Source organism: Neofelis nebulosa, chromosome 16 (assembly GCF_028018385.1).
Source record: "Neofelis nebulosa isolate mNeoNeb1 chromosome 16, mNeoNeb1.pri, whole genome shotgun sequence".
Classification (NCBI taxonomy): Eukaryota; Metazoa; Chordata; class Mammalia; order Carnivora; family Felidae; genus Neofelis; species Neofelis nebulosa.
Genome location: NC_080797.1, coordinates 30894281 through 30920987, shown reverse-complemented (window position 1 = coordinate 30920987; position 26707 = coordinate 30894281). Strand labels below are relative to the sequence as shown.

Below are 26707 nucleotides of genomic sequence, written 5' to 3'. Positions count from 1 at the left end.
TGTGCTTCGAGTTGATCTGTGGTGGAGGAATGACTATGATGGTTCTGCAGGTGTGATGTTCTAAGTAAGGTTGGTTTGATTTCATTTATCTCCCCTGTCACCCACCCACCCACCCTCCCATCCACACATTCACCCATCCACCCACCCATCCATCCATCTATCCATCCACTCACCCACCCACCCATCCACCCATCCATCCACCCATCCACACAAACCCCACCCATCCATTCATCCATCCATCCATCCATCCATCCATTCATCTACTCATCCATCCATCCATCTACTCATCCATCCATCCATCCATCCATCTACTCATCTATCCATCCATCCATCCATCCATCCATCCATCCATCCACCCACTCACCTACCCACTCATTCAACCACCCATCCATCCATCCACCAACCCAACCATACACCCACCCACCCATCTACCCAAATCCCCACCCATCCATTCACCCACTCACCCATCCATCTACCCACCCACCCATCCAACCATCTAATCATGCCACCCACCCCATCCAACCATCTACCCAGTCCATTCACCCATCTACCCATCCATCCACCCACTCACCCATTCATCCATTCACCCAGTGGCTACTTTGTGAGTCCACTGTGTGCCAGACACTGTTCTAGGCACTGAGGAAACAACAGTGAAAAAGACATGGTTGTCATGGAAAGCAGGTCCTGGGCCTTCCTGCTCCCTCCTCTCCCAGCTGAGAAGTAAGAACTGTCAGCACTAGAAGCTGTCAAGGGCCAGATAGTAAATATTTTAGTCTTGAGGGCCCAAAGGTCTCTACAGTAGCCACTCATCTCTGCCCACATAGCTTGAAAGCAGCCACAGACAACATGTGTGTGGCTGTGTTTTTTAATTTATTATTATTAAATATTTTATTTTTAAGCCATATCTACACTCAATGTGGGGCTCAAACTCACAACTCTAAGATCAATAGTCTCATGCTCCACCAACTGAGCCAGCCAGGCACCCCATGGCTGTGTTCCAAAATAAAATTTTATTTACAAAAACAGGCCAGCTGGGAGTAACCCCTGAAGAAACACAGAACTGGGAAGGACCTCAGAGCCCAGTGGTTTTCAACCATGGCTGCATAGTCAAATCAGTCAGGAAGCTTTATTTTATTTATTTACTTATTTAACAGGTGACCTGATTTTTTTTTAAGTTTATTTACTTTGAGAGAGAGAGAGACAGAGACAGAGAATCCCAAGCAGGCTCCATCCTGTCAGTGCAGAGCCTGATGCAGGGTTTGATCTCACAAACTGTGAGATCATGACCTGAGCCAAAGTCAGATGCTTAACTACCTGAGCCACCCAGGTGCCCCTAGGATCTGATTTTTTGACTCTAGCCAGCCAGCCTCTATCTGTGACCTGAGCTGCCTCTTGGGGTTGGAAGGAGGGCACCTGCTGTCCATTAGTCTTTTCTGTACCAGCTCTCTCCTTCTGACAGGTGGGTTTCCCCAGGTAAGATATAGATGGCCTGATCTATGATTTAAGTTGAAGATGTGATGTTGAGGGCACCCTGAGGGCCCTCTGGAGGAGTGGATTTTGAGCTCATCCGTTTGGGGAGGCAGCAGAGGGCAGTTGTAAATGCAGGCTTGAGGGAAACAGAACTCCATTGGTAGCTGCGTGACTTTGAGCAAGTTATTTAACCCCTCTGAGACTGAGCGTCTCCATTTATAGAATAGGGACCATAATACCTGCCTTGCGAGAGAGAGTGTTGTAAGAATTAGAGGAGATTATGCGCACAAATGTTTATCGTCATTCCTGGCACCCACCTCGTGCTAATAAACAGAAGCTATTACAGTATTTTTATTTCATCTCGGTATTAGACCCACTTCTGTGCCTTCCACAGCCTTCTGTGTTGTATGCTTAACAAAGTGAGAGGCAGAAACCCAGCTGGAAGACAGAGGGCATTCCAGGCTTGGGGAATGGTCGAGGGAAGGCCCTGAGGTGGGAATGATTGAGCTGTGATGAGATCCAGCTCCGAGGCGACACTCAAATGTCACCGGCCCTGTCTATCTCTGCCTCTCAGAACCGTTCCATGCCTCTCCCCACTCCTGAGCTCTGGTTCTCTGCAGGTAGAGTTCTTACTGCTATCTGTTGGTTTAGGGAAATGCTCTCGGTGTGAGAGCAGGCATGCTGTTTATGCTGGAGGCTAGGACCCTGTGTGGCATACAATAGGCATAGCCAGCCAGGCTGTAAGGAGAGTGACTTCCTGATAACCATGAAGAGCGACAGGGCAGGCAGGGAGGCCTGTGGCCGGGAGGCTAAGGAGCTTCCATTTGGTGCAATAGGAAATGGGAAGCCACAGTTGGCTGAGCTGAGACTTGTAAACAGGAGCCTTCCAGGGGTTCCTGGGGGACCCTGTGCTGCCCTGCCCCAAAGGCCATCTGCTCTGGGAGGACAGGTGCACCAGCCCCAAGCAGGGAGGGGAGTACCTCCCTGCCCATCACTGCCACATCCTTCCAAGCGCATGTTGGATGCGGCTGCTCCTCCCAGAGCTTGCAACCCATCGCCTTGGTCACTGCCAAGGCTGGGCCTAAGGCGTCTGAGCCCAAAGTAACCACTCTGCCTGATGGTCCTGGGCACCATGGCCCAGGGAGGAGGTGAGAAGGAGGAGACAGGTGAGAGAGGGGCAAGGACTTCTCTGTGTCCTCAAAAGGCTGGCCTCAGCGATAGGAGAGTCAGTGGGCCTACAAAGGGACCGTGTGCAGCTGTTTTGGGGTTCAGCCATCCGGGACACAAGGGATAACTGCATCCAGAATTCTGATGTCACCTTTTGTGTCTGGAATAATATAGCATCATCTTGACAAAGTGCTTTACTGTGACTTCTCCCAGGCTTCTCCAGCCTCTCTGGTTGCTTTCTCAGGGCTCAGAGGTCTTTTCTCGGGTGGGCCACCTGTGGAAAAGGTGTTGGCTTTTCAGCTGGCACTGATGTACCCTAACCTACCCATGCCTGACCTTCTCCATCAAGATAAAGTGGCAGAAGGGCCCCCGTCCCCTGGCCCTTCTGTGGCTTCCCCTGGGATCGGGGTGTCGTGGGGAGGTGGTCCAGGAAGCACGCCGTGTGATCTGCCTCCAGGGGTGCCACTCATCCTCTGCACCTCGAGGTTTGTCCTCCCCCAAGAATCCCCTCCCAGGCTGGTGTCCGCTCCGTCCTCGGTACCCCTCGGGTGGAGAGGCTGCAGAATAATCCATCTGGATAGAGAGCGTGGGATCGATGCGCTGTTTTTAGTTCCGTGGGAGAAGTCACAACAAGGGGTTGTAACTTCTCTGCAATTTCTCTCCTCCATCAGGCATCTGTTGGCATGCTGTGAGGAGGTTCTCATCTGAGCACAGGGCTTGTATCTGGATCCAGCCTCATGGATGTGTCCTGGCCTCATGGCCCCTTCTGCCTCTGCTCTGAATGAGGGGAGCTGTTTAGGCGTTTGTCATCCTTTTCTCCCCACCGCCGCCCCTGCTCTGGCTGACTCACACATGGCCTCTAGCCCTCACTGCCTTGAATGGCACCTGCCCATGCCTCGGTTATCTCTTCTTTCTTTAAAAAATTTTCTTTTAAAATATTTATGTATGTTTGAGAGAGAGAGAAAGAGACAGAGCATGAGCGGGAGACGGACAGAGAGAGAGGGAGACACAGAATCGAAAGCAGGCTCCAGGCTCTGAGCTGTCAGCACAGAGCCTGACACGGGGCTTGAACTCCCAAGCTGTGAGATCATGACCTGAGCTGAAGTCAGACGCTGAACCGACTGAGCCACCCAGGCGCCCCAGGTTACCTTGTATTTCATGCTCCATCTGAGCCAGTGCTTTCCTTGATGCTTCCCCTGACCTCCAGCACATCTGGTCAGCTTAGTCACCAGTCTGACCATGTGCCAGGCCCTGTGCTATGTCCTAGAGATCTAGAAATGAACAGGGACTCCCTCTGCCCTGGGGAAGCCGGCTGCCCGGGTAGGAGGAGAGGCTCAGAGACTAACACGGGATGCTTGTGCCAAGGCAGAATGTGCCGGCGGCCTTGGAGTTCACAGAGGGAACCTCTCATCTTCTGTAGGAGAGCGATTAGCAGCTCTGGAACTCAGACGGCCAGGGTTTTGCTCCAGACCAGTCAAATATAGAGGGTCTGATATTTGGGGGGGAAATGATTTTAGATTTTGTAAGTAAAAAATGTTGCTACATTTACCTGATGATAGGACATTCCTTCTACACGGCAGGATGCCTGATAAGAAGAGCAATGATTTAAAATAGGAAGCTCCCAGATACATATTTAATGATATCTTCCTCCCCACTTCCTCCCTCGCCGTATCGGGAACAACCAAGTCGATCTTTGTCCTTGGCGTGGGCGTTAGGATTGCCAGTGACAGTTCAGGTAAGAGTGAACCCGGGAACAGGTGCTGCTTGAGCTGAGTCTTGATGGGTGAACGGGACTTTGCCAGCTGGAGGGGTTGGGGAGGTGGAGGGAGTTCTGGGTGAGGGATGGAGGTGTGAAGGTACCCACCATTTCCAGAAGAATAAACATGGTTTGGTTGGGCAAAGGCTTAAGGGAGAAAGGGCAAGAGATGGTCCTCAAATGGTAGGTGGGGCCGGATCCAGGGGGCTTTAACACCGCCCGAAGGGGGTCATGGTTTCCCACCTTCAGGCCTTTGCTCATCATAGACTATGAGCCCCTCAGAAGCAAGGCTAGGACTGGGGTGAGCAAGTGGTGTGCCAAGGGAGCAACGTGTAAGGAGGCACTCACTCTCAGAGTTGTGCCAGAGCAGGGCTGGCCCCCTGAGGGTGAGCACGTCCTTTGTGCACTCTCGGTGCTTTCCTTGCCTCCCCCTAGACCCAGTGCTGCTCAGGAGAGAGGTCACATTGTGTAAATCTTTGTACCCCTACGACCTAGGACAGTGCCTGACCATAGTAGCAGACTAATAAACGCTCAACTGAATGAATGAATGAATGAATGAATGAGTGGTGCTTTTTGGTTTTGTTTTTGTTTTTTTCTGTCTGGAATGTGTTTGCCCTCCTCATGTCCAGTCAAGGTGTGTCATTTCTTTTATGGCTTACTTCATCCCTGCAGCCCCTCCAGATACACCTCCCCTGAGTCCTCAGCTCTTACATTGTGTCAACGTCCCATCACCCAACCAGATTGTGTGGCTGTGCTTGGAAGAAGAGGTAACCACAGTTTACACTGGAGGCTGACCAAATCTCAGAATCTTCCCTGGGCGGGCTCAGTAGTTCTAGAATATCCTGGTCCCTTGGACGGAAAGGACCAGCCACCACTGCCACTATTGCTGCTGTCGCTGCTGTGTAGGGTCTCCTTCCCCTCTCCCTCCCTCCTCTTTATGGGGCCAGACTCAGAAAAGCTTCTGGAGGTGGTGTCTCCAAACTGCTCCTCCACAGTACTACCCACTTACCCAGCCTGCTTCCTCTGCTCAGCCCCTTTGGACCACGGCCAGCTGATCACTGCTCACGCAGTTACGAAGGCCCCAGAGGTCTTTTGAGACACCCACCCCTCCCTGCCCTTCTGACTAATGGGACTCCTCACCAGGTGGCTCTTGGCTGAGAAATGAGGTTAAACCTGGACACCGCTGGGATATGGAAGCTGGGGGATGATTAATGATACTACTCAGGAAGGGTTGAGACGTTTGCATTTCTGTCCAGCAGAGGATCTATTTCAATCAGGAAGTTACTCTTGCTGCCCAAAGAAGCAGAATAGTCCCCTCCCACGCTCACTTACTGCTGAAGGGAGGATGGTCACGCAGCATCGTGTGGGCAGTGCAATCACAGAGCGCCCAGGCAGGAGAGCTGAGCTGCACCGACGCGCCCAGAAGGGGGCCACTGCCCCTCATCCATGAGAGCTGGTATCCTGAGAACAATAGCCCTGAGTGCACCGACCTCTGAGGAACGCTGTTGCGAAAGAATCAGTGTTCAGGTGAACGCAGCGCAGTTACAGAGAATGGGACAATCTGCAAAAAGCAACAAAGAACAGGAAACTGTGCCAATTTTTTTGTATGGTGGAAACAGCATGGGGGCCCCCAGAGAAGGTCCAATGTCTGCAAAAGACAGAACAGATTCCACTTTAGTCAGGGAAAGAGCTGGACTATCTTGGTAGCCAATCCTGACCATAGGTTTCTCACCAGCTGCTATGGTTGTTAATTACACCTGAGAGGCAGCGTAATATACTGGCAATGAGCACAGCCATCTTCTAGCTGTGCACCCTCAGGCAAGTTTCTTAACCTTGCTGGGACTTAGTTTCCTCATGTATAAAATGGAGATAATTGTTTCTACCCCATAAAATTGTAAGGATTAAACAAGCCCTTAGAAGAGGGCCTGGCACACAGTGGATGCTGTCTAAGTATTAGCCAGTGATGATAATAAAAATATTTTCTGCGTAATTAATTACATTGGCCTTTCATTCTAAGCCTGGAAGGGTTCCAACATTTAAAACATCAATTCTTGGGGCGCCTGGGTGGCGCAGTCGGTTAAGCGTCCGACTTCAGCCAGGTCACGATCTCGCGGTCCGTGAGTTCGAGCCCCGCGTCAGGCTCTGGGCTGATGGCTCGGAGCCTGGAGCCTGTTTCCGATTCTGTGTCTCCCTCTCTCTCTGCCCCTCCCCTTCATGCTCTGTCTCTCTCTGTCCCAAAAATAAAAAATAAAAATAAAAAATAAAAAGTTGAAAAAAAAAATTTTTTTTTAAATAAAAAAAATAAAAAAAAAATAAAACATCAATTCTTTGTCCTTTTCGTGAAGTCCAAGTTCAAGAACATTTCCAGACGTTATGGATACCTGGGCCAGGTGGCCCTTACCTGACGTAGAAAGCCAAGATTCTGGAGCCCAGAAGGGCAGGCCAGGTAAGCAGCACCGCCCCCTTCCTAGATCCCATCCTTTTTAAGGTCCATCCCTATGTGCTTGGGTTCAAGTCATACAGACACAGCGCACCCTGGCCTTTTGGAGCAGGCTGAAGGCAGCCATGGACCCTACCTCACGTTCTGAGTGTCTGCTTCTCTTAGCAATGGTGGAGAGCTTTATCTTCCTGGGGGGAGGCACTGGCAAAGTAGAAGGAAGAAAGGTTCAATATTTGGCTGGCATATGTTTGTTTGTTTTTTCCCCATTCCCCTGTGCAGGAGTGGGAAGAGCAGGCCCAGGATGGATTTTCTGTCATCACTGCTCAGGGTCTAGGAGCTGGAGCAGTGTGGCATCCCTACCCGGCCCGGCAGCTGAAGGTGAGAATATAATAAACAGGCAGCTGCTGGAGGGGAGGTGAGAGAAAGGGCAGGTGGGGATGGGGTGCTTTGAACCTGTTCTGGGCCCCCCTGACCCTGGCCTGGGAAGCAGCTCTGTGGAAGCGGTCTGGGAGTCCTCATGCACCCAGGCAGGTCTCCCCTCCTGGGTACCTTGCCTTACCATCCTATTTGCCGTATTGTAACTGTTGGTGGAGAGGTGTGCTAGATTGTTGGGGCTGCTGATTGGGTCTGTCCCCAAGGCCTTCCCACTCCCTTCTTCATTGATCAGACTTTCTTGGCCAGGGGAGCAGATGCCCTTGTGTCTCCCAACTCATCCCCTTGGACCACTTCCAATGGTGGTGTTGGGACAGTTCGGTTCCACCCCAAGCAACCGCCGCCTGGCCTCGAAGTGCTGGAAGCTGGTTCAGCCCCTGCACAGGGCAGCCTGGAAGGGCAGGGGTAGGGTAGGGGCAATCCTTAACCACTGGGGAACAAGGATAGGCGGAGAAGTATTTCAGCCTCCGGTCCTTCAGGGCTCAATCCTGCAGTGTATTCCACATGGCGTCCGGTGCTAAGCAGCCCAATAACTCACCCTTCACTGGCTTTCCCGCCACCCCATTTTACTCTCCTCATGCCAACTTCCTGCAGTCACCTCCCCAGGGAATTCCCTGCTTCCTGGTTGTCTCCGACTCTGCTTTCTGGGAAAAGCAAGCTCAGATATCATGGGGCCACCGGACTTGGCAAAAGTGGTTGGTCTAAAAGACAGGGGTGTCACCCAAGCAGGCCAATCAGAATCCTTCCCTGGGAGAACAGCTCCTCTTTTGTGGGGGCTGCTGAGGTTGCCAGGGCCAAGTGCTTGGGCGCTGGAGAAGACTATGGCTGTGTGAGAGAGAGCGGGGCTGTGGTGAAAAGAGGAGAGACGAGCAGGGGCAAGAGAGGGCTGGGGAGAGTCTCGGTGTCCTGAGCCCCTCGTGTGAGCTCCAGAGGTTTCCGTTCCTGTTGCTTTTCCCCAGCGCTGGATCCCCCGAGCCTTCCCAGCAACAGAGACAGCAAATGTCCCGAAGTTGGTGTGAACTGGGATTCTGTTCCTTGCAACTGGGAGAGGCTTAGCTGGTAGCATGCTTCTGCGTCCCCCAGGGGAATAACTCCTTGAGCTCCTGGACTCTCCGCCTTTGCTTAGATCCTAGGACAGTGCCTAACGGCGTCAGGTGCTCGGGAAACTGGGCCCAACGGATGAATGAATGGATGCTAGTGGCCCAACACGTGTGCCTTTGCAGCTTTTTCTCCCTGCCCTCAGGTGGCCTATCTACAAGAGCCTGTTTTCCTGTGAAATGGGAGAAGATAATTAACCTTTTGATGGTGTAGAAATTAAGAGTAAAAAATTGACTAGAGGATTCAGATCCCTTGTTTGAAGAGAAAAGGTAGGGCAATGGAAAGGAACTAAGCGTACTTAGTATTTACTTGCACACCAGATTAGATACATTATTTCATAAAAGTTTTACAACAACCCCACAGAGTGGGTATTATGCCTATCTTAAAACTGTGTAGACTAAGGCATGGGGTAGTCAACACTCTGCCTGAACTTTTACAAACAGTAATCATTACACCCAGGGTTTGACTGAAGCCATCCTAATAGATGTCTGGGGGTATCTTGCTGTGGTTTTAATTTGTATTTTTTTTTTAATTTAATTTATTTTTGACAGAGAGGGAGAGACAGAGCATGAGTGGGGGAGGGGCAGAGAGAGGGAGACGCAGAATCCGAAGCAGGCTCCAGGCTCCGAGTTGTCAGGACAGAGCCCGATGCGGGGCTCGAACCCATGGACTGCGAGATCATGACCTGAGCCACCCTGGCGCCCCTTAATTTGCAGTTCTTAACATCAAGGGTCTTTTCATGCACTGATTTGCCCTTTGTATCTCTTGTGTGGTAAATGTTTGTAAATTTTTTTTATCCATTTAAAAAATTGATTGTTTATCGGGTTGGTTTTTATTGGCTTGTTATTGAGTTTTGCGAGTTCTTTTTATATTCTGGATACCAATCCTTTTTTTTTTTTTAGTGTTTATTTTTGAGAGAGAGAGCATGCAAGATTCGGGGTGGGCAATGTGACAGGGGGACAGAGGATCCAAAGCAGGCTCTACGCTGACAGCAGCAAGCCCAACGCGGGGCTCAAACTCACAAACTGTGAGGTCACAACCTGAGCTGAAGTTGGACACTTAACCAACTGAGCCACCCAGGCGCTCCTGGATACCAGTCCTTAAAAAAAAATTTAGGGGTGCCTGGGTGGCTCAGTCGGTTAAGTGTCCGACTTCGGCTCAGGTCACGATCTCACGGTCCGTGAGTTCGAGCCCCGCGTCAGGCTCTGTGCTGACAGCTCAGAGCCTGGAGCCTGTTTCAGATTCTGTGTCTCCCTCTCTCTGCCCCTCCCCCGTTCATGCTCTGTCTCTCTCTGTCTCAAAAATAAATAAACATTAAAAAAAATTTTTTTTAATTTATTTTTAAGTAATCTCTACACCCAACGTGGGGCTGGAACTCATGACCCCGAGACCAAGAGTTGTGTGCTCCACTGACTCAGCCAGCCAGGCACCTCTGGATACCAGTCCTTTATTAGATACGATATATGCTTGGCAGATATTTTCTCTCAGCCCTTTGCTTGCCTCTTCATTTTCATGATAGTGTCTCTTGAATGGCAGAAGGTTTTTATTTTGATATGGTTCAATTGATCAATTTTTTTTCTTTTATGCTTAAGTCTTTTTTGTGTCCTCGATCCAGAATTTGAACCCAGATCTGTGAGCCCCAAAGTCCTTCCCCTTATTACATTTAGGTAGTGTTTCCTTAAAAATCTATCTTTAGACCCGTTCCAGGTGGGTACCACCTGAATCCTTCAAGGAGCTTGCTAAAAATACCGAGTCCTGAGTCCTCACCCTGGGGAATCTGCTTCTGTGGTCCCAGTTTGATTTGGGAATCTGTATATTTAACAATTTCCTGTGACTGGGTGATCAGCTAGATGTGGGATGGGTTTAATGCAGGGCTCTTGGCATCCCTGAGCCTTTAAACTTGTTCATTTCTTGGCTTCCAGCTGGGTCCTGCAAAGTGTTGCTGAAGGTGGCATTTCTTGGTCTGTTTCTTATTGTGCCCCCTCTCCTTCCCCTCCCCCTCCCCCAGCTCCCGAGCACAGTCAACATCCATCAGTCGATCAAGACACGCTTTTGAACTAACCTACCTACCCTCCACCAGTCGGGGGGAGAGGCAGCCCCATCCCACAGCTGGCACTAAGTGGAACCAAGTAGAAACGATGATTACTGACCTTGGTATGAAGTGCTTGTGTGCACCCCCTCGAGCTGTGGGCGGCCACTGAAGTTGGTTTCCTCAACCTTCAGCCCAGCTGGAGTGTTCCCCACCTGGAGAGACTGTTATTTTAAAGTACCTCCAAGACTGGCTTATTGGACTGGAGAAGGACACTTCTGCCAGCGAACAGCTGTGCCAGCCTCCAAATAAAAGAAAACCATATTCAGGTGCGGTAGGTGGGACGGAGAAATGGAGTGTGTTTTGGTTTAAGAGCAAAAACAAGTGTCTAGAGCTTTTAGCAACTTCCTCTGGCATGTCAGATCTTTGACCTGCTTTCCCTGAGCAGATGGAGTTCTTAGGGGGCAGAAGTGAAGTTCACCTTCAAACCATGGGCACCAAAAAGGGTAGCAGGTCAGGGAACTAAGATCTGTTGAACCCCTACTCTGAGCCAGGTCTTTATATTTTATTCGATCCTTTCAATAACTCATAAGGTCGATATTATTATTCATGTTTTACAGATGGGGGAAACTGAGGCCCAGAGAGGTTCTAGAACTGCCAGAAAGTGCTGGATCCAGGATACAGAACATTAGCTAAAGCTGAGCTATGGTAAGAAAGAGGCCTCCACATACAGCTCGAAGGATGTTGAGGTTTATTTCTTTCTCATCTAACAGTCCCAGGTCAATAGGAAAGCCCTGCCCCAGGCAGTCACTCGGGGACCCGGGATCCCACCATCTGTCAATTCACAGGTTCCTACAACTGGAGTTGGCAAACTTTTTCTTTAAAGAGCCAAAGAGGGAGCATTTTAGGCTATGCCAGATGTATGGTCTCTGTCCTTGCCATGCAACTCTGTTGTATCATGAGAGCCGCCATAGACAATATGTAAATGAACGGATGTGGCTGTGTTTCAATAAAACTTTATTTACAAAAACAGTCCACAGACTGGATTTGGCCCAGAGGCCATGGTTTGCTCACGGCTACCCTAGAATAGTGGTTCTCAAAGTGTAGTCCTAGGGAACCAGCAGCATCAGCAGCATCTGAAAACCTGTCAGAAATGCAACCTCTTTTTTTTTTTTTATGTTTATTTATTTATTTTTGAAAGAATAAGAGAGAGAGAGAGCACAAACGCACGAGTGTGAGGGGCAGAGAGAGAGGAAGAGAGAATCCCAAGCAGGCTCTGTGCTGTTAGTGCAGAGCCCGACATGGGGCTCGAACCCACGAACGAAGAGATCATAACCTGAGCTGAAATCAAGAGTCAGAAGCTTAACCGACTGAGACACCCAGGCACCCCCAGAAATGCAACTTCTGAAACCAATCCCCCAGACCTATTGAATTAGAAGCTTTGGGGGGTGGGGGCGCCTGGATGGGTCAGTTGGTTACGCATCCGACCTCGACTCAGGTCATGATCTCATGGTTTGTGGGTTCAAGCCCCATATTGGGCTCTGTGCTGACAGCTCCGAGCCTGGAGCCTGCTTCAGATTCTGTGTCTCCCTCTCTCTCTGCCCCTCCCCTGCTCATGCTTTCTTGCTCTCTCTCAAAAAATAAACAAAACATTTAAAAAAATTATTAAAAGAATAAAAAAGGAACTTTGGAGGTGGATCCCAGGAATCTGTTTTTTTAACAAGCCCTCCAGGTGATTCTCAATGCATGTCGAAGTTTAAGAACCTCTGTTTTAGAGCCCTCTCAGGCCTGCTTCACATGAGCACCACCTAGGGAGCTTTCAAGGCTCTTCAGTGCCCAGGCAATTACACTGGACCCTCTGGGATGGGATGCAGGCACCCGCATTATGAAAGCTCCCTGGCTGCGTCTCAGGTACAGCCGGTGTGGAGAAGTACCGTCCTCGAGCACCGTCACCCTCTGCGCGGTCAGAGATGGTTTGCAACCCGACCTGTGACACAGCCGCCTCTCCGAGGGGCATACCCGGTGCTCCCCGAGGTCTGGGATTTGGTTTCTCCTTTTGTCTTATCTCTCAACCCCTCTACACCCTGGCCCCTTCCTGGGGCCCCTGTCTGGGGCTTCATGATAGGGAGGATCTTGGTTCCAGGCTAACCCTTCTCTGGCAGGAGTGGGGCAGGAAGAGTGGATGACTCAGTGGCAGGTGAGAAGGTGTGGAACGGAAAGAAAGCAGGAGGTAGAGAACCAGGAGAGGGAGGCAGGAGGAGAACTTGGGTATGGAGGCAACTAGCACAGTGGGCTGTCCCTGGAGCTCAGCGAAGGCCAGTTCCCCTCCCTGCCCCTGCTATGCGGTGACAAAGAGCAGTATCCTGGTATGCCCAAGTCTTCCTTTATACACGCCTACATGGCACTTACTGTTTGCCTGGAAGCACGCTATGTGCTTTCCGTCAGTTAACTCATTGTATCCCCGCAGCAACCCTCTGGGGTAGGGACTATCATCACTCCCATTTTATAGATGGTGAGACTGAGGCTTTAAGAGGTTGAGGTGACTTACACAAGGTTACATAGGTGGTAAGCAGTAGAGATGGGATTCAACTCAGAGACTCCGGCTCCGGAGCTGAGCTGTTGGCCACCGTGCTACCTCTCTTCGTCACAGACACGTGGTATTATTATTCCCATTTCACAGATGGAAGCATTCCCACAGTAACCTGTTCCAGATCACAGAGCCAGGAGGCGGTGGAGGCGGGATTTGAACCCAGCTGTCTCCACCACCAAAGCCCTTGCATTTGCCAGTTTGCCCCGCGGCCTGCTTTCGGCTCCCCTCCCGCCTCCCTTCCATCCGTCCGTCCATCCGGCATATTCTGGGTTCGCACGTGTGTGGCTGACTCACGGGGGAGCAGGGAGCCCATCCTCCGGAGTGGGAAGGCAGACTTTATTTCTGTTCAGAGCTGTCTCGGGTTGTCGCTGGGAGAGCTGCCAAACCCAGCTGACACATTTCCCCCCGGCCAAAGCTGCCGAGTGGGTGGGCAGCCCCGGGGGACCCCGGGGGGCCGTGACACCAGCTCCTCAGATGAGTCTCAGCACCCGGGGGAGAGCAGGCATGCCTGCTTCATCTGCTTTAGCTACAATCTCTTTCCCTCAGGGGATTTACTGGTTCCAGTTGCTACACTGTCTTTCTTACTTCCTCTCTGCTCTGGTCCGGAGCCAAAAGAAACCACAAGAAACCATTTGATCCAGGCTCTCCTTTAGGCAACCAAGGTAATCCTGGTTGTTCCCATTTTACAGATGCAGTAAGTGAAGCTAGCTGTGGCTCCTAATTGAATTGTCCTCTTTCCAACAGCCCTGTGATTTCCTAAATGTCCCTGATGGTAAGAGTCACCTAGGGGTGCTTGTCAACTACCTAGATCCCGAGTCCTCTGCTCTGGAAATTCCAAAGCAGGAGGTGAGAGCTGGGGTCCAGGAGTGTGCCTGTTAACAGGGTGATTCTCTCATCACCAGGGACCCCTGTTGGGTGTGGGGATTCTCCCCCACTTCAGGTGCAAGACCTGGGCCGGCTCTGTCTCAGCTATGCCCAAAATGGTAGTAATTGCCCCCCTGAAACTTGGATGAGTCTTGTGGGTTTAGCTGCTCACTTGGCAACATTTCCCTCCCCGCCCAATTTCAGGAAATCAGGAAGGGACTCGTAGGACGGTGTGGGTGATACCTCTGTCCTCTCTGGCCAGTTCTGCTGTGTCCTCCAGAGGAGGTTTTCGAGGGTCATTGGAGATCTCCCAAGTGTCCTCAGATAGAGGATACCTTATCCCCACCTCAGCCAACCTTCCCGATACCGAGGGATTCCCTACTTGCTAGAGGTCCCTGGTCCATTTGTTTCTGGACTGGGCAGGAAAAGCCAAAAGACATTGGAGGGAGGAGTTTGTTTCAAGGTGTGATGGGTTTAAAATATGAATGGGAATTCTTTGATACTCCATCCTGTAGAGATGGAGCCTGGTTCCCCGTTCCTTGAGTGTGGATGGACTTAGTGACTTCTTTCTAATGCATAGAATAAAGTGGAAAAGACGATATTCAACTTCTGAAACTAGGTCACAAAAAGGACTGTGCCTGCCTTCTCTTTCTTGGATTCCTGTGTGGAGGAAAGCCAGCCGCCAGGTTGTAAGGACGCTCAAGAAGGCCAGTGGAGGGTCGCCTGGTTGGCTCAGTCGTTTAAGCGTCTGACTTCGGCTTAAGTCATGATCTCATGACTGGTGAGTTTGACCCCGCGTCAGGCTCTGTGCTGACAGCCTGGAGCCTGCTTCGGGTTCTGTGTCTCCCTCTCTTTCTAACCGTCCCCCACTTGTACTCTGTTTCCCTCCCTCCCTCTCTCTCTCTGTCTCTCTCTTGAAAATAAATAATAAACATGAAAAAAAAAAAAAGAAACCCAATGGAGAGATATATCCATTTCCTGTACAGAGTTACTAAAACCCTTGTAATTTTTTTTTTTTTGAGGTGGGGAGGGGGCAGAGAGAGAGGAAGAGAGAGAATCTTAAGCAATTTTCACACCCAGCATGGAGCCTTACTCAGGGCTTGATCTCATGACTTGATCTCATGAGATCATGACCTGAGCTGAAATCAAGAGTTGAACACTTAACAGAGCCACTCAAGTGCCCCTAACCCTTGTAATTTCTTTTAAAAATCATTTATTTATTTTGCGAGAGAGAGAGAGAGAGAGAGAGAGCGAGCATGAGTGAGGGAGGGGCAGAGAGAGAAGGAGAGAAAATCCCAAGCAGCCTCTACGCTGTCAGTGCAGAGCCTGATTTAGGGCTTGACCCCACAACTGTGAGATCATGAGCTGAGCTGAAATCAAGGGTTGGTCACTTAACCAACTGAGCCACCCAGGAGCCTCAACCCTTGTAGTTTTTTAGGTGGTAAGAGCACTAGGAGCATTTTTGGTTCTAATATTTGGTGTTCGTCCCTGGTTCCTGACACAGAGCTGCTAAATCTCTTGGAATTTCCCGGGTGACAGGACTGTCTTTTGTTTTAATGAAGTGACTCTTGGTAGGGCTCCTGGATGGTTTTAGGATGGGAGCCGGTCACCAGAAAGACTAAACCATGATTTGGAGCTTGCAACTTTCAGCTCTGCCTCCATCCTCTCGGAAGGGAAGAGGAACACATTGACTCGATGATTGGTCATGCCTATGCGATGGAGACTCCATAAAAATCCCCAAAGCATGGGGTTCAGAGAGCTTCCAGATTGGTGCATACAATCCATGTGCCAGGAGGGTGGTGTACCCCATCTCCATGGGGACAGAAACTCTTGTGCTCCAGATTCTTCTGGACCTCACCCTATACACCTCTGCTTCTACCTGTCCATCTGTATCCTTTATATTATCTTTTATTATATAACAAATGGGTAAACCTAAGTGTTACCCTGAGTTATGTGGGCCATTCTAGCAAATTATTGAACCAAACAAGGTGATCGTGGGAACACCAATTTATGGCCAGTTGGTCGGAACTGTATTGACAACCTGGGACTTACAATTGGCATCTGGAGTGGTGGGGGGCGGGGGGGAGCAGTCTTGTGGGACTGAGCCCTCAACCTGTGGGATCTGAGGCCACCTCCAGGTAGACAGTGTCAGAACTGAGTTAAAGTGTAGGACTCTCGCTGGTGTTGGAGAATTGCCTGATGTGTGGAAAATAATTCCCACCCAGGAGTGAAGTGTGGTCATGTGAGAGCAAGGGAGAAGCTCAGGAGTGTTTTCGATACAGTTGTTTTGAGCTACTAAGTTTCGTGTGATTTTTAAAAACACATCAATAGACAACTGCAGGAAGCTTCTTGCAAGCCCCACCCTCTTCCTGAAGAACCCGGTGGGCTCCTTGGTACTTGTGAGGAGGTGAGCCTCCTCCTGCCGTTCAAGACCATCAAATTCTACGGCACCCTCCCCACCGGCCTCTTTCCAAGTGGTTTGAGTCTAGGCTTCTCAGGCCTCCTCGGGAGGAACCCCCCTCTGTAGACACCCTCACTCCCCTGCGCCCATCTCTCACAGTAGGAGTACCGGAAAGGCAGATGGATGGGGTGTCTGCACAGCTTGAGGGGCAAGGTGTGGGGACAGGCAGATAGGGCAAGCCCCAGGAAGGACAGATGGACAAGCATCCAGCTCTCCCCTTTCCTGAATGGCCACAGGAGGAATGAGGTCGCCGCCCCATGCCTCTCGCAGAGATGCTGAGAGTGTGAATGAGAACAGCTTGTGAGGGGCTCTGACGAAGCGGCCTGGTGAGGAGACCTTTTGTAACCTTCCGGACCTGGCATTGAACCAGAGGACACATCACATGACCCAAGTTACTATGCCCTTTGAGCTTTCTTGGCTCACATCCCAAATGTTCTTACACTCTGCAGGGGCTCTTTAATCTGGTGAGGGATATGGATGTGTCTGGGGAGGGCGTGAAGGTTCTGAGATGCAGCGGGTGGGTTAAACCTCACGGGTATGTGCCCCTGTACCATTTCCCCCCTAGAATGTCTACAGCTCCTGAAAGGGGACTGGGACCCAGAAAAGGGTCTAACTTGGTACTGGGCTATCCAGACTGGCCCCACATTGATGTTTACTCCCAGCAAATCTGGTTCTGTGTTTAAGGGCTGTCGGCATTCACCCTGAAGTACTGCCCTCTTCACTCTGCAACCCTAATACCCAACCTGCTTCGGGAGGTTTGAGATCAAACCGGCCAAGCAGGTGCACCCTCTGTCCTTCTCTTCCTCCCAGGCAGACCTCGGTTTCCTTGTACCTAAAAGTGGACCAGCCTTATGTTACAGCCACAGCCCAGACTGCAGGTAACGTCCCCAGCGACAGGGAAATCCTCTGCTCCCTGCATATATCCTGCATCTCGGCAGCCCCTTCTCAGGGATTTTGTTTACATTTTAATTTAACTGCACGGGCTTCTGCTCGTATAGGAGTTTTCGTATTTCTTGGACCTGAACGCGATTTTCTAATGTGACCTACCAACAGCGTTGTTCACCTGCTAATGGCAGTGATCATGGCAAAACGGCTTCTGTCTTGGTCTTATCTACATTCCTCCTCGATCCTTGTAATCCTGAAAGCTGATCTCAGTACGCTCATGAAAACCAAGAGCAGCGAAGAGGGAGGTTTCCGCAAGGGTTGTTTACCTTGTTTCGTTTACCTTGTTTCGTTTTGTCTTGTTTACATTGTAATAAGTTCCTGAAAGTGTCTGTGAAAACCAAATGTACCAAGGTTGGGCCATGGCCTTATGTTATACAAGAGGCAGTGTGCCCTACCGGTTAAGTGCAATAGCCATAGATCTCGGTGCCATGGGCATAGACCTGCCGCTTGCCATGGCCGAGAGAACTCTCTGCGCTTCAGTTTTCTGAAAACGGGAATGTTTATAGTAACTACCTTGCAGGGTTCTTGTGCAAATTAAGTGAATTAATGTATCGAAAGCACTAGAACAGGGTCTCTTATCCATGGTATGAGTTAGCAATTATTGTCGTATGTCCTAGGGTGGGTTCTACACTCAGCTGAAAAAAAGATTGGTGCCCTAGAGAGAGAGAGAGAGGGAGAGAGAGAATCCCAAGCAGGCTCCACGCTCTCAGCGCAAAGGTCGAAGCGGGGCTCCATCTCATGAACCATGAGGTCATGACCTGAGCTGAAATCAAGAGTCCGACGCTTACCTGGCTGAGCCACCCTAGCGTCCCACCGACGATCTATTTCTGAGGCTTCGTTTTCTATCTCTCACAAGCGAATCCAGTCGGCCAGCTCCAGACCGATGCACACTCAGCGAAAGCTAAAGGTTTTGCGGCTTTCAGCCACCTGATGACTTTCGTTTTAGTTCCAATTGTATCAAGTTTGTGAAACCTCTGTTTGTTACTACTAAAACTGGCACTTTTATTCTCTTGTTTTTGCTCATTCTTTGTACCAACGAACACAACAACATATTCAATTACGCCAGCACGGCGTATGGCACGGGCCAAATGGAGTGGCAGCGCTTCCAAAAGGGGACCTGTGTCACCTTTTGATATGTCAGTATGTTTGCTGGTGGATGTACAAAAGCTGGAGGTTGGTGAAGGGAAACCAATTTAGGAATGTTGAAGTCCACTATGACGGTGACAATGGTTCAGAAGCCAAGGACCATTGAGGCTGGGACATATGGCTGGGTTTGGGTCATGATCTACTTGTTGAAAGGACAGTTGTGACCATGAAGTTGGAGACAGTCATCCTTCGCCTGAAGAGCAGACCCATTCCGAGAGAGCTGGCTATAAAGCAACCATTCATAAGGCGAATCATGTTTTTGTTTGTTTGTTTAAATTCCATTGTGAAGTTAAGCTGGTCTTCTATAGGAAAATGGGTGGCTTTGACGAGTTTGGTGATGGGGCCAGGTCTATGTCATGCTGGGATTGTAGGGTCAGAGAGATTTAAGAATACTTTTAATAATTATCTGTTCCTTCCTGTAGCAGAAGCTTAAATGGAATCGTGAGTTCTGCCATGTACCCTGCTTCAGAAGTTCCGGGGAGCAGAGGACACTCGAGGTCGCATCCTCAGTGTGGCCTGGATCCTTCTCCCCTTTTGTTCTCCTGGAGAACGTCTTGCAGTATAGCTGGTAACTCACTAACATCTCCATTTCTTTAGCCCACATTTCTTTGTTTCGTTTTGCGATTGGGGTGAGCGAGACAGCGTTGGAATTCGTCACTCTCCTTACAGTTGGGGTTTATGTAATCTCGGTATTCTCCTTACTTCGGCGGCTAGATCCTGGATGTCGGAGAGGTCACATGTGACTCTGAGCAGTATGTCTGGCGTGGAGGCGTAAGAGAGGCCTGATGCCCACGGAGGATTTCACGTGTTAACAGGATGGCCCTGTATACAGAAGCAACCAAGGGCCCCAGCACGGGGACACCAGCACCGGATAGCACCTCATAAGGACAAGACACTGAATTTCTCCTTTGCCCTCTCGTGGTAAGGCCCTCGACTTTTTAATTCTGGGTAGTGACCAAGCTTCTACAGGTCAGCTTGGCTGCCATTGTTCCTGTATGATTCTGGAGACTCCAAGAGGTTCTGCAGACAGAGGAGAGCCCAGTCTTATGGTCCTGGCCAGGTCACGATTTCCTCATTGACCTGTCATCATTACGCTTCCTCAGTCTCTTTGGGCTTCCCCGGCCCAGAGGACCTCACAGTCTCATCCAGTCTTTGGGTTAGGCAGTTCCGGGAGCTCATGCCTACCTCCTCTCTGCCGGCCTCGGGTACAGTTGTCATAGTTGACAGAGCAGGATGCCTGTCACAGTCCCCTGGTGGGGATGGGCACTCAATATGTGCTGTGCTTCCCTTTGAAAGCACCTTAACTCAAGAATTCTAGAAAACAAGCCATTGCCTACCCTTATCAATCCTGGAAGCTCCTATTTTCGTCAAGTTAATTTACTTCAAAGAAGGTGTGATAAAATTGCTCAGACCCACTCGGAGATCCATTATAAGGGGGTCTGGCATCGAAGAAATTTTTTTATTTTCCTGATTATAAAAGCAATACGTGCTCATTCCAAAAACTTAAGAAAATGCAGCAAGATACATAAGAAGAAAGAAAATCTCCCAGAATCTTCTCTCTCAGAAATAACTACTATTAGCATTTAATGTGCCACCCTTTTTTCTGCGCACAGCTATTTATAAAATTCGGCGGGACTTCATACACAGTTTTGCATTTTGCTTCATTTCACTTTGTACAACCAGTGCATTTCCCCATTTCATTATCTATGCTCCAAAAACACCATTTTAATGACTGCATAATATTTCATTGTCTGGTTGTCGCAGAATTTAGTCAGCCAATTCTCCATTTGTAGGCACCCAGGCAGTTTCCCATTTTTCATGATTATAAATGATGCTGTGGTGAATATTCTTGTCCAGGAAATCTTTATCTGGGTTTCTGATAGTTTCCCGGGAAGAAATTCCCGGAAGCGAAATCACAGAGTCTCAGCTCTGCTGTGCGGTACCTCTGTCCTCACTTAAAGATGCCCGGGGAAGTGAGTGGCTCCTGTCACCCCCAGTGGGTGGACTTCGCTGCCTTTGAGGCCCGGCCTGCAGGATCTTTGTGAGCGCCAGGGGAAGGTGCAGAAGGGCCCCGCATCCTCCCCGGGGCCATTACCTGAATCCACTCCATGCAAAGCAGGACATCCCCCTGCAGGAATCACTTCGTAATTGACTTAGAGACTAAAGCATATTTAATTAACCATGGAAACCCTCCCAGCCATCTGCCTCTGTTTTTATTTTGAGGAAGAAGGCAGATCTTACTTCCTTCAGCTCCCTCTTTTTGGGGATGGAGCTCATTTCCAGTATCTTGGTTCTTGTGTAGAGCACGGACCTGCCCAAAGTGGCAGAACCATGGGTTTCGCCTGAGGTGGCAGGCCGGGTCAGAGGTCATGCAGGCCTCAGGTTTAGCCTGAGGGGGCAAGGCCAAGGCAGCACCTGCTCTGGCAGAGAACTGGACATTTGCCAGTCCCAGCCTCTGCCTCTTGGCTGCTGGCCTAAAATCACAGGCATTCATACTGGAAGGTGCCTTAGAGGAAAAGGCCAAAGCTCTCATTTCTCAGGTGAGGAAACTGAGGGCTGGAGACGCTCAGGGCATGCTCAGGGACACGGAGTCTGAGACTCTGTTTCTTTGCTCCTTTGCTGCACCCTCGAGGGAGGAGGTATGGCTTTGATTTCAGCTACACTCTACGGGCAGGGGACTCAAGGGGGATCCTAAGGGCTATAATGGCTCACAATGTCCAAGCAGTTTAAAATGTGCAAGACGCATTCCCACAGCACTCTTGCTGGATGGACACTCACCCAGCCCCTGCGGGCAAGGGAGACTGGGGAGGTCATGTGACTTGCCTGCAGACACATGGCTGATGAGCCAGTGTGGAGGCTGATGGAAACACTAAGTGCTTTGATCTGAATTGCTAATATGTCCAAATGCCTTTTATTTGCATGGTGTTCCTCAGAGGGCCCTGGCGGTGAGCTCACTGAGGAAGGGTCTGATGGAACATTCGCCCACTTGTCACTCATGACATCACCTCCTCCAGGAAACCTTCCTAGGCTCTCTCCCCCCAGCTACCCGCCCCCGCTCCCACCCCATCCAGGGTGAGTTGGGAGGGAGGACTGGTTCTCTGCCCCTTTGTCACCCCACACATACCCCAATATTCCCTAAGGCTCTAAACTTCACACTGTAACCCCAGCTCTAGCCAAGGGCGCGGCTGACACTGGTCGGTCAGTAAATGATATTGAGTTTAATGAGACTCAATATAGACCCAGGTGTGATTGCTCCGGTAGCTTTCCTTCCCCCCTTCCCTTTCACTTTGGCAGGAAGTCATCTGCGATCCCTCCAGGGGTGAGTATTATGCGTGCCCTGAGATGGTCCCTGAGGGCGGCCATATGGACCCGCGTGCTGCCAGGCTGGCTGTGTGCCCCAGATCCTGAGCTGTCGGTGGAGATAGGGGTCGAGCCCAGAGACCCCAGCCAGGTAAAACTACCTTTTGATAGATGTGCTGACGGGCCTGGGAGGGGCACTCGGGAACGTAGGCCACTAGGTGGCCTTGTGCTTTTTGGGCAAGTCATTTCCACCCTCCTCTGGCAATAAGGCAGTTTGACTGGACCCTTCCATCTCTGATGTTGCACATCCCGTGACTCTATAATGACCCCTGTCAGAAGCCATCCTGCGGGATGAGGACACAGGGGCAAAAAGATAGCGAGTCAACTCCAACCAGCGGTCAGGACGCCGGACCTGCTAACCAACTGCAACGCTTCCTACATACCCAAGGCTCAAGTCAAACAGAAAAGCACAAAGCTCCTGGATCCACTTTAACATCCCTGCGAGGCTGAAAAATCTCTCTCCTTTTTAAGCTGTAAAAGATGTGCTCCCTGAGACAGATGCCCTCATCTTTAATCATTTTCCACCGTCTCCAGCCACAAGCAGCCTGAAAGGTGATGAATTAGGACTCTGTAGATAGGTTTTCCTCCAGAGCCACATGTTAAACCCAAAGCAGGTCCTGGCTCCGCTGAAATCAGATGAGCCAAGAAAAGCCCTCGGTGGCAGAGCGCTGGGGTCCCCCGACCCGGAGGCACGCGGCGGTCTCCCCCAGCGCCACCCGCCTGGGCGTCTGCGCGCCACCTGGGCTGGCTCTTCTCTGAAATACGGTAAAACGAGGGTGGAGAACTCATTGTTTTCTATCAAGGGCATGGCCCACGGAATGGAAAAATCAATCAGTGGAGGAAGATGAAAGTAACATGTAGCTTCATTCTCTCTCCTTGGGGAGAGAGAAAGAGAAAAGGTTACAGTCATTTGCTTTTACAAATCAGGAATGGGGAGCATGCAACTCTCTCTCTGGCAAACGCACCCCCTAATAAAAACACACCGCGGGTCCATACTGTGGCCAGTTCCTGAGCGAGGCTGAAGGGGAGGGGGACAGAGAGGTTCCAGGAATGGGGGAGGGGGAGAGCCGCTGAGTCAGAAACAGGCGAGGAGGAATAAGGCAAATATCAAAATCAGGGAGAGAGAGAAGACAAAGCAGAGCCACAGTCAAAGAAACAAACCTGCAGACGAAAACGGGGAAGCGTGGCCACGACACAGACACAGACCCTCGATGTGATGAGAGACGGAGATGGAGAAGCCCGAGTGACAGCAAGGAGCACGTGAGGGGTGTGGAGGGAGGCTGAGACTGAGCTCATCCAGGAAAATAGCTATTTGGAGTAAATGACAAGGCCATCAAGGGTTGTTGTTGTTTCCTAAAGAGACAAGGATTACCAGAATCACTTCTTCTTCTTCTTCTTTTTTTTTTCTTCAGAATTACTTTGGCACGTGTTTTCATTTCTACCTGAACTTTGAGAAGCACAGACATTCCCCAAAATCCATTTTCCTCGTTTGCTGGGGCAGACGCCGCTCGTTTATGGCCCTGGGAAGGAAGACATCACACCTCAAGTGGTATGTAGACTTTTACAACGAGGCCATCAAATGCTTTGAGGCACCTTGTGTTTTCATGGTTCTCACCTCTTGACCTAAACAGCCACGTTTAGCTCAACCCGTCCCATCCTTGAAGCAAAGCCTCATGTGTTCAGAGACAACTGATTTGGAATCAGGGACGGTTCAGGGCCAGAGCTGGCCACTCCACTCTGCTGGGGGACAGAGTTTGTTGATGAGTTTGCAAATGAGTAATGAAAACAAGATGGCCGGCGACAGTGTTGAATGAATGAATGAATGAGAGGAATGAGTGCCAGGCATTCTGGCCACATCATACCCAGCAGTAGCTTCCCAAACGTGCCAAATACTCTCACATTTCGCTGCCAAGAACACTGCCTCTTTCCTGCCCTGCTTCTGTCTGGTAAAACCCTTCCCGTCCATTGTTCAGCAATCGATTCATCTGTATTAAGCACCTCTTCTGCGAATCCCCTGTCCATCAACCTCTTACTCCTTTGCAGGTTAATGGCTCCTTCCTTTGGGTTCCTGAAACCTGTTGTTGCTCTGCTGTAGGTCTTAGCATTTCCCAGTAGAGCAGGCTTTCTCAACGTTGGCACTGTTCTTTGGGGGGGCTGGGTACTGCTTTGCTGTGAGGGGGCTGTCCTGGGTACTGTAGGATATTTGGCAGTGTCCCTCGCCTCTACCCTCTAGAATACAGCAGCCATATCACCCTCAGTTATAACAAATGAAAACATCTCCAGTCATTGCCGCATGTCCTCTGGGGGGTAAAATTGATCCCAAGGACCCTGTATTGGAATGAGATGTGTTTGGGTATGTCAGCCCTCAGAGAGGGTGCATCCTCTGAACCCTAAGTGGCATAGAGAAGGCACCTGGATCCTGTAGAGGAAGAATCCAGACAGTTGGACTCTGCCCATTGAACCAGCCAGTTGAACATATGCCATGTCGGTCGTTGAAATAAGGACGTGTTGGCACGTGAGATCTGTAACCAAATCCATAGGTCTCTATTGTGTCCTTACCTACTGTGACCTGTGGGGGACACGCATGAGGGATATAAAAGGCGTTTTACATCTAAGGCACTTGTGATGATCCAGTTCATCAGAAAAGTCCTGTAGCCACGGGACACTGATGTAGGAATAGCAAGCAGTTTGCAATGAGGTTCTGAAGCAGGTCCCTCTATAAAGGGTTGGGGGGGGGGCGCGGTTAGAGCAGGGAAAACCAGAGTGGGCTGCTATTCCTGTGGAGCGCTTAGGAGACTACATAGAACCTGACCTGGGCCTTTAAAGATGAGTAAGACTTGAATGAGGACAATGACACTGGGGTAAGTGTGGTGTGGCCTGAGATCCAGTCGGCCAGGCCCGCAAAGTTGGGTCTTGATTCAGAAGGCCAAGTGTTTCCCAGTATGTCCTGAACAGCCTTCATCAGGGTCACTGGGAACAGTGGTCACAAAGGCAGATTCCTGGGCCTTACAGGCTTAGTGAATCCTTTTTGCTGGGGTGGGCCCAGGACTCTGTATTTTTCACATGCCCCGGATGATTCTGATGCTTGATGAAGTTTGAGACCTACTTCTGGCAGGGGGCGGGGGGCATTGACCGGACTTAGTAATAAGCTTGGTTTTCCATTGTGTGCAGACTGTAGCGTTTGTATAGTCTAATAGAGGGGTTCAGTACACAGACTGAAACTCCTGGAACCAGAGTGCCAGGGTTCAAATCTTGGTCCTGACATTTCTACTGTGCCACCTTGGGCAATTTACTTGAAACTTCTGTGCTTTAATCTTCTCATCTATACAGTGGGATTCGCAATGTCCCTGCCTCTTGGGATCTTTGTGAAGACTAAAGAAGTCAATACATATAGATGCACAGCGTGGTGCCTGGCAGGTAGCAAATGCTCATTTGATAATTAGTCATCATCATTATTGTTATTATGTTAGCATGTGATGTTCGCTGAAGGTTTGAAATACGGTCTTTAGAATGTGATCTGTGCTGCTCCCCTCACCTTGCTTTCGGTTACTCCTGAGATTTAGCTGGCCCCTTGCTCCTCCAGAAGGAAGCCGGGCCTGATGCTTTCTGAATGAGGGGAGAGGCAGCTGTGGACACAAAGGAGCATCCTGGCAGGGTCAGGTCCCTCCCTGGTCTGCGGCTCTGACAGGAGCTACTTCTTGCCTCCCTAGCTCTGGGGCAGACTTATTGGAGGCCCAGACCTCTTCCTGGCCTTGCCAGATGGCAGTTGTCACTCCCAGCAACCCTGTCCCTGAGGGGTCCTGAGCCAGAGCAGGAAAGAAGGGAGGGCAGAAAATGGCTCCATCTGTATGAAGGGCCATGGCCTTGGCCCTCCCGTTTGTAATAGCACAACTCTGCACCCCGGGGCCTGGAACACGACCCATCTTCCTCTGAGCCTCAGGATGACCCTATAAAGTGGGTGGGGTGGCCTTACCCATCACATTTAAAAAAAATGTTTATTTAGTTTTGAGAGGATGGGGAGGGGCAGAGAGAGAGGGAGACACAGAAGCAGGCTCCAGGCTCCGAGCTGTCAGCACAGAGCCCGACGCGGGGCTCAAACCCACAAACCACAAGATCATGGCCTGAACCAAAGTCAGATGTTTAACCGACTGGGGTTTAACCCCACCCATCACATTTTTTTTTAAAGTTTATTTATTTTGAGAGAGAGACTGGCAAAGGGACAGGGAGAAGGAGAGAGAGAGAATCCCAAGCAGGCTCTGCCCAGACAGTGCAGCGCCTGACCGAGGTGTGAACCCACAAACCATGATATCATGTCCTGAGCTGAAATCAAGGGTCAGCCGCTTAACCAACTGAGCCACCCAGGTGCTCCTGCCCATTACATTTTATTTTACTTTATTTTATTTTATTTTATTTTATTTTTTTAATTTTATTTATTTTATTTTATTTATTATTTTATTTTTATTTATTATTTTATTTTAGAGAGAGACAGAGACAGCACGAGGTGGGGAGGGACAAAGAGAGAGAGAGAGAGAGAGAGAGAGAGAGAGAGAGAATATCCCAAGCAGCCTCTGCCCTGTCAGCACAGAGCCCCACAACGGGGCTCGAACCCACGAGCCTGTGAGATCACGACCTGAGCCGAAACCAAGAGTCGGACGCTTAACCGACTGAGCCACCCAGGCGCCCTTACCCATCACATGCTCAAAATAACAGCTTTCTTGAGCTAAAATCCACATACCTTGCAATTCACCCTGGTGACGTGTGCAGTTCAATGGTTTGTAGTATGTTCACAGAGTAGCACACCCATCCCCACTGGCTAATTTTAGAATATCTCCTCACCCCCCAAAAGAACATTTTCATCACGCTCTTTCCCCTCCTCCCAGCCCCTGGCAACCACTGATCTACTCTCTGTCTCTATGCATTTGCCTATTTTGAACATTTCATATAAATAG

At 50.1% G+C, this 26707-nt stretch overlaps 1 long non-coding RNA gene across 9 annotated transcripts in view; it reads left to right on the top strand.

Moving 5' to 3' along the window:
* The first annotated feature begins 362 nt into the window (after positions 1 to 362).
* Positions 363 to 26707, top strand: part of LOC131497131 (uncharacterized) — a 64568-nt gene continuing 38223 nt past the window's right edge. The window contains exons 1-10 of one of the 9 annotated variants that reach the window (XR_009254786.1): positions 371 to 4372; positions 5066 to 5160; positions 5653 to 5920; positions 6739 to 6839; positions 7113 to 7211; positions 11013 to 11100; positions 18821 to 18966; positions 19113 to 19319; positions 21693 to 21849; positions 23171 to 23307. This is a non-coding gene — a long non-coding RNA (uncharacterized LOC131497131). Of the gene's footprint in view, positions 5921 to 6738; positions 6840 to 7112; positions 7212 to 11012; positions 11101 to 17117; positions 17186 to 18820; positions 18967 to 19112; positions 19320 to 21692; positions 21850 to 23170; positions 23308 to 26707 lie in introns of all 9 variants that reach the window. The other 8 variants (XR_009254785.1, XR_009254788.1, XR_009254787.1 and 5 more) reach the window with 8 other exon arrangements.